Here is an 8,507-nt window from a genome sequence, read left to right as displayed (position 1 = left end):
TATTGTTCCAGCAGCCTCTGTTTTGTCAGTTTAAATAGGGACAGGCAGGAAGCTGTGTGTGAGGCAGTGAGGGACAGTCAGTTTAATCAGTAGCTGTTACTATTAGGTCCACAAAGGTTCTTTTCAGGACTGGTATGGTAATAGGCTTGTACACGTATAATATTCTTCCAAATATAGAAAGAATATTATACTTGACTGCTGCCCTTCTGCTGCAGTAGTCCTTTATCAGTATAGGGACTGAGGTACAGTCTGCTAATCATTCACAACCTACTAGTTCCACAAAGGTCCTTATAAGGACTGGTAAGGTCTAGGGTACTACAGTACATAGGGTTGGGTGAGGTACAGTCTGCTATTCCTTAAGGACTGGTATAGGTCCACAATTTATATAGGGTTGAGGTGCACTACTGCTGACTGCTGCCCTTCTGCTGCAGTAGTCCTTTATCAGTATAGGGACTGAGGTACAGTCTGCTAATCATTCACAACCTACTAGTTCCACAAAGGTCCTTATAAGGACTGGTAAGGTCCAGGGTACTACAGTACATAGGGTTGAGTGAGGTACAGTCTGCTATTCCTTAAGGACTGGTATAGGTCCACAATACATAGGGTTGAGGTGCACTACTGCTGCCCTTCTGCTGCAGTAGTCCTTTATCAGTATAATGACTGAGGTACAGTCTGCTAATCATTCACAACCTACTAGTTGCACTACTGCTGACTGCTGCCCTACTGCTGCAGTAGTCCTTTATCAGTATAAAGACTGAGGTACAGTCTGCTAATCATTCACAACCTACTAGTTCCACAAAGGTCCTTATAAGGACTGGTAAGGTCTAGGGTACTACAGTACATAGGGTTGGGTGAGGTACAGTCTGCTATTCCTTAAGGACTGGTATAGGTCCACAATACATAGGGTTGAGGTGCACTACTGCTGACTGCTGCCCTTCTGCTGCAGTAGTCCTTTATCAGTATAAGGACTGAGTTACAGTCTGCTAATCATTCACAGTCTACTAGTTCCACAAAGGTCCTTATAAGGACTGGTAAGGTCTAGGGTACTACAGTACATAGGGTTGAGTGAGGTACAGTCTGCTATTCCTTAAGGACTGGTATAGGTCCACAATACATAGGGTTGAGGTGCACTACTGCTGCCCTTCTGCTGCAGTAGTCCTTTATCAGTATAAGGACTGAGGTACAGTCTGCTAATCATTCACAACCTACTAGTTCCACAAAGGTCCTTATAAGGACTGGTAAGGTCTAGGGTACTACAGTATATAGGGTTGAGTGAGGTACAGTCTGCTAATCCTTAAGGACTGGTATATCACGGTGCTGGTGTCAGTGCTTTATGTCACGCTGCTGTCCCGCTCTCTATCACGGTGCTGGTGTCAGATCACTCTATCACGGTGCAGGTGTCATTGCTGTATGTCACGCTGCTAATGTCAGTGCTCTCTATCACGGTGCTGGTGTCAGATCACTCTATCACAGTACAGGTGTCATTACTTTATGTCATGCTGCTGATGTCAGTGCTATCACGCAGCTGGTGTCAGATCACTCTATCATGGTGCAGGTGTCATCATTGCTGTATGTCACGCTGCTGATGTCAGTGCTGTATATCATGGTGCTGGTGTCATTGCTGTATGTCACGCTGCTGGTGATCATCTCCTGCACCCTCTTCTTTGCCTACCCTGACCTTCCCTCTCCTGCATTGCCTTCATGCGCTCCACAGTCCTGAATTGTCACAACAATTTCACATATAAAAAAAGAATGTTTGTAGTTGTCGATCCCAGATTCACCTCATACATGTGTTATGTCATTGGCCATGTGGTGGGACTATGTTTGCACAGCTATTAATTATTTTGTGGCTGCAAATTTGACCTGTAGGTTTGCAAAGTTCGCCTCCCATTGAAGTCAATGGGGCCCGCCGCGAACGTTACGGTTCGCGAACTATCGGCCGCATTCGCGAAACGTCCCGTCGGAAGTTCGTCCATCACCAATAAAGAGTACCTGTCACCACCTATTACTGTCACAAGGGATGTTTACATTCCTTGTGACAGCAATAAAGTGATCAATTTTTTTTTTTTTAAAACAATTTATTCATTTTCAAATAAATAAAAAAAAAAAAAATTTTTTTTTTTTAAAAGCGCCCGCTGTCCCCGCGAGCTCACAAAGCAAACGGAATGCATACGGAAGTCGCGCCCGCATATGTAAAAAGTGTTCAAATCACACATGTGAGGTATTGCCGCGATCATCAGAGAGAGAGCAATAATTCTAGCACTAGACCTCCTCTGCAACGCTAACCTGGTAACCGTAAAAAAAAATTAAAGTGTCGCCTATTGAGATTTTTAGGTACCGTACTTTGTCGTCAATCCACGAGTGCGTGCAATTATAAAGTGTGACATGTTTGGTATCTATTTACTCGGCGTAACATTATCTTTCACATTATGCAAAATAATTGGGCTAATTTTACTGTTTCGTTTTTTTTTAATTCATGAAAGTGTCCCTTTTCCCAAAAAGTTGCGTTTAAAACACCGCTGCGCAAATACCGTGTGACATAAAATATTGCAACAATCGCCATTTTATTCTCTAGAGTCTCTGCTAAAAGAATATATATAATGTTTGGGGGTTCCAAGTAATTTTCTAGCAAAAAATATGGATTTTAACTTGTAAACACCAAATTCCAAAAATAGGCTTAGTCATGAAAGGGTTAAAAAGTGCACTACAGGGTACAGGCATTCACACTGTCGCTGGGCAGTGAGGAGGGATTAGAATACACAGTAGACAAACAGTCCTGTGAAGTTCCCTGTACTGTCTCTGTGCTGACAGTTCCCCCGGGCTTCCCCATTTACACCTTCCACACTAGGAGTTAACACCATGGAATGTGCAAACTGAGAACTGTCAGTGCCCCATTGTATGTGCTTTTTAAAAAATATGGCGCTACATACCGCATTTCTCAAAGTGTGTACACGCCGCTCATGTGACTGCCCAGCCCGCCTCTCTCCTCGCGCGTCTCTCTTGACGTCAGAGGGGGAATTCTCAGCCCCGCCCACCTCTCTTCTGATCTGATAGCTACAGCCAGGGGGCGGGGATGAGAATTCCCCGCTGATGTCAGTAGAGACGTCAGAGGAGAGAGGCGGGCTGGGCAGTCACATGAGCAGCGTGTACACACTGAGGATTGCGGTATGCAGCTCCATATTTTTTAAAAAGCACATACAGTGGGGCACTTAAAGGATTGTTACATGGGATTTATTAAAATACAGTTATTTTAAAAACTATACGCTTAGAGTGCTCTCCTGGGAGGGGCGGGGCAAGTCAGGAGGACATCACCCGCCAATCGATTTTTCAGTTTGTATGCATCGATGCTGCATCAGGGACACCCAAATAGAGATGCATCGATGCTGCAATTAATTTGACCTACCTAAGTGTCTATGACTATGCCTGTGTCCCATACTCTAAGAAAAGGATTTGACGCAGCCATAGACACATAGGTTGCAGTAATGGAACAAGAACAGGGAGCGTTATCCCAAAGCGTGCAAGAAATCCAGGCCACACAGACTGTTATAAGTGATCAATATCTTCAACTACAATTGCTTATTGGTGATTTAGAAAACCGTAGTCGCAGACAGAATATCCGCCTGAGGGGTATCCCAGAGTTTATCCCACAATCTGGCCTCAGGTCGACGGTAACCGCCGTCTTCAACCGGTATTTAGACCGTCCACAAGACATAGCTATTACCCTGGACCGCATCCACAGGACTCTTGGTCCTAACCCTAACTTACCTGATAGGCCCAGGGATGTCCTATGCTGCTTGCACTCCTTTATCCTCAAGGAAGAAATCCTTAGACAAGCATGGCGGGTGGGAGTTTTGGAGTTTGATGGCGCTGCCATCCATCTGCTCCCAGATATCTCTCGGAGAACCCTGTTGATGAGGCGAGCGCTAAAACCTATTCTAGACGGCATCGGCGAGAAAGGTCTCTCGTACAAGTGGGGCCACCCATTCCACCTGATTGTACGCAAAAGGGAGTGAGACCTTCGCCCTGCGTCATCCATCAGAGCTCCCACACTTGTTCACCTTCGCTGAAATGGACCCGGTCGCTGTCCCCAACTGGCTTCTAGTGAACACTCAACTGAACACACAACGCCGTCCCTCGGTTGGAGGGCAACGAGGAGCCCAGTCCGGCCATCGCACGCAGAGAGGTCCGCAAAGAGACCCCGAGATACCCTATGTTCACTCAGAATCGGGGGAAGAGGCCATAGGAGTGGGGGTAGATGGCTTCTGCTCCCCCCCCCTTTTTTTGGGGGGGGGGGTTGGTTTTCCCTCCCCCTCCATGTGTTTCTGATGTTTCAGAACGGAACGCATCTGTCGGACTTGTCAGGCAGAGACAGAGGACAACTGTGGGTTTGAATGGGGAGGACCGTATCTACTACAATGGCTCTCATGCAGGGAGCCATCCATCACTGTTATGATGTTGCTATGGGAAGGGGGGGGGGGGGGGTTGTGGATTTTTGATTTATTTATGTGTATCACTTGTGCTTGATTGTAGGGGGTTCTTTTTTTATTATTTATTTTTCTCTCACCCTCCTCCACAATTCTGGGTGCATTGGGGTGATTCCTCAGCCTTTTGGGGGGCCTGGTCTCCTCGGCGGGCATTGCGCACACCAGTGCTGGCCACCTACAGGGGGCCTCCCCTAGGGGGGCACCCCTTGATCCCTCAAGGGGGGGCCAGGAGGTGGGGGGGCCCCAGGTGGAGCATAAAAATAGGGATTCTGATGTTGGTCGGCGGGTTGTCCAGTGGGAGATGTTAGCCAGATGGTTAACTTTCATATTTTTACCCATATCTTCCTTGGGATACTGGGTGGGTTAGGGCTGAAACTGGTGCCTTTGATAACTACTACTGGTTAAATGTTGTTATCACTCTACTAATTTCTGTGTTATATTTGGTTTCCCTAATTGAGATTTAAGTTAAATGTAATATCTTCCATGTTGGTGCTGTTGTATTGTTATATTGTTCTTTTTCTGCAGTTGCTGCGGGGGTCCCAATGGCCGGGGCTCCACGTTTGACTGTGCCTCACCACCTCCCACATTAGGAACACTCTGCCCTGGTGGCAGTAGCTCTCCTTTATGGAGTTCCACCTCTTGCTAGTCCCCATTCCCTTTTTAGTTGCTATCTAGCTTCCTCCCTATCCTCCCCTCTCCCCTTCATTTCCCCCCCCACCCAGGGAGCAGGAACTCTGCCGGCATGGCTCTTAAGTTCCTTTCATGGAACATTAAAGGACTAAATTCTCCTGAAAAGCAAACCAGCTGCTTGTCCGAACTTTGGGGACATAGGGCGCACATAGTCTTTCTCCAAGAGACGCATTTTCGGGCTGACAAGGTTCCAAGGCTAACGGACAGGCACTTTCCGGTGGTCTACCATAGTCCATCTACCTCCTCTAAATCCAAAGGGACAAGCATTCTACTATCCAAATCTTTACACTGGCAGTTCTTAGATGAACTCCGAGATCCCGAGGGCAGATTTCTGCTCCTGAAGGGCAAAATCGATTCTCACACGTTCACCCTTGCAAACTACTACCTACCCAATACGAACCAGGCGCAGGTCTTGGGAACTTTCCTAACAACACTGGAGACATTCTGTGAGGGCACCCTCATTCTGGGTGGGGACTTTAATCTTACCTTGGACCCCTCTAAAGATTCTTCGGTCCATTCATCCTCCTTAACCCAAAGCGCAAGGCGGACTCTTAAGGACTTGCTCCATGGTCACCAGCTGGTGGACATTTGGAGAATTTTCCACCCGCGAGAACGGGATTTTTCTTTTTACTCTCCTACCCACGGTTCTTACTCGAGGAACGATTTTTCCTAATTTAACACTCTACCATCCCTTTAGCGTCTAAAGCAGAGATTGGTCAGATAACGCTTTCTGATCATGCACCGGATCTCCTGGAACTCACACTATCACACGCACACCCAAGGACGCCACTGTGGCGCCTGAACGAAACACTCCTTAAGGACCCCGACACAGCGGCGGAGATCAGCGCAGAACTGCGTAACTTCTTTGCGAAGAATTCCGGCTCCGTGTCTAACCCCCTCTCTGTCTGGGCAGCACACAAATACTACATCAGGGGGATCTTTATTAAACTTGGCCATGCAGCCAAGCGACGTCACGCCAAAACTCTGACGGATCTCTTAACAAAACTCCATGATCAGGAACAGCGACATAAAGTGCGACCCGACCCCACACTGGAAGCAAAGATGCTCCAGACTAGAGAGGCAATTAGAGAACATTCTCTCTATAAGGCCAAACATGTCTTGCTCAAGGCTCGCCGTTCGTTCTATGAGTACGGAGATAAGTGTGGTCGGCTGCTGGCCAATGCGTTGAGGGTCAAACGGCACAATCGTACATTCCTGCTCTCTTGGCCCCTGCAGGGACCAAGATACATGCCTCTCCAGACCTTGCAGCTGCCTTTCAAGATTTCTACTCAAAGCTTTACAATTTAGACCCAGCACAGGCAGCAAGCCCTTCAGCCTCCTATATTTCCAATATTCAGAAATATCTCCGAGAGTCCAAGCTCCCTACGCTCACTGAGGTCGACCAGGAACTACTATCCCAACCTCTCCACGTGGAAGAACAGCTGCCATAGCAGACACACAACCGGGGAAGGCTCCGGGGCCCGATGGCTTTACGCTCATGTATTACAAAACCTTTCAGACGTCTTTAGCCCCCCCAATTCATCACAGCCTTTAAACGCCATTCTGGAGGGACATAATGTTCCTCCTGACATGCTGCGAGCTTCTATCTCGGTACTCCCCAAGCCTGGAAAGGATCCGTTGTGTGCCAGCTACAGGCCCATTTCTCTTTTAAACTGCGACATCAAACTTCTCACAAAAATCATTGCCACCAGGCTCAACGTTTTTATGCAGCGCCTGGTTGCCCAGGAACAGGTGGGTTTTATACAGTCCCGTGAAGCGAGAGACAACACGATGAGGACACTTAACATTATAGAGAAGGCAAAGAGATCAGACACCCCACTCTTACTCCTGTCCACTGACGCCAAAAAGGCGGTCGACAGGGTGGACTGGGTGTTTCTCCAGGAAACGCTACGGTCGTTCGGACTGCCTAAATCAATATTGGACTGGATTGCTGCTCTATTCTAGCCCTACAGCTACGATCAGGGTGAACGGGATCGACTGAATCTTTTGCAATCTCCAACGGTACCAGGCAGGGCTGCCCACTTTCCCATCTTCTATTTGTTCTTTCACTTGAGCCATTTTTTCGCCACATAAAGGACAACCCGAATGTCAGCGGTGTCCAGTTGGATCACTACCATTACAAAGTAGCAGCGTACTCGGACGATCTCATTCTATATCACAAAACCTATAACATCCTTGCCCTCATTGCTACAAGAATTAAAACGATTTGGTACTTTATCCAAATTTAAAGTCAATCTTCAAAAGTCGGAAGCCCTGAATGTTTCCATATCGGACCGTACATTGATAGGTATGCAACCTTTTTTCCCCATTTAAGTGGGCTACCGATCTATACAGTACCTGGGCACCAGCATACCTCAAAGGAAATTTTCTCCCTGAATTTTCAACCTCTCTTGACGACGCTCACTGTGGACCTTAAAAGATGGGATCCCCTTGCCCTTTCATGGTTCGGCCGTTGTAACGTATTGAAGATGAACGCAATGCCACGACTCCTATATTTGCTACAAGCCCTACCCATCAAGATACCCCAGACTTTCTTTCATGTGGTCCGTTCCATTTTTATTAAGTTCCTCTGGCGTGGCAAACACCCGCATATTGGTAGGGCGATGCTGCTTCGGCCGAAGCTGCGGGGAGGTATTGGCTTCCCAGACCCTGCTCTCTATTACACAGCGACGCACATGACACGGGTGGTCGACTGGTGCCGACATGGGGAATTGAAGCTTTGGGTCTCACTGAAGCAGGAGATGGCACGGGCTCCGTTGGCTGGTCTGCACTGGGCGGGCAGGCCGTTGGAGCCCTGTGTGACTTCTCATCCGTTACTCAGCCCCTCGCTCGCCGAGATGGAATGATTTTTTCATCTTTCCCACTTGACTAACTTTCCATCCCCCATGACCCCAATCATTGGTCATCCTGGATTTCCTCTGGGCCTGTCTGATCCAGCTTTCACCAGGCAGGCAACGAAAGGGCTTATATGAGCGGCCCAATTTCTAAGACCCACAGGGTGGATACCCACAGGGACCATAAGGTTAGAGCAGGCACCCATTACGTTGGACAGTTGGAGAGCCAGACAGCTCGCCCACTTTCTCGGTTCCTTACCCAAACACTCGCTCTTCCCTAGACAACTCCATCCCTGCGAAGAACTTTGCCTGGACAATGGCCCTATTCGCGGTACCCTCTCTAGGTCCTACCAAATCCTGACGCACAAACAATCCTCCACAGATCCTCCCTTTTTAGCCAAATGGGAGAGACCTACGAACTACATTTACCACTCCACAGAAGGAATGTATACTCTTTTTTTGCCCACAAATCATCATT

Source organism: Lithobates pipiens, unplaced genomic scaffold, assembly GCF_037356315.1.
Source record: "Lithobates pipiens isolate NorthernLeopardFrog02 unplaced genomic scaffold, aLitPip1_a1.2 Scaffold_8, whole genome shotgun sequence".
Lineage (NCBI taxonomy): Eukaryota > Metazoa > Chordata > Amphibia > Anura > Ranidae > Lithobates > Lithobates pipiens.
This window is presented reverse-complemented; position numbering follows the sequence as displayed.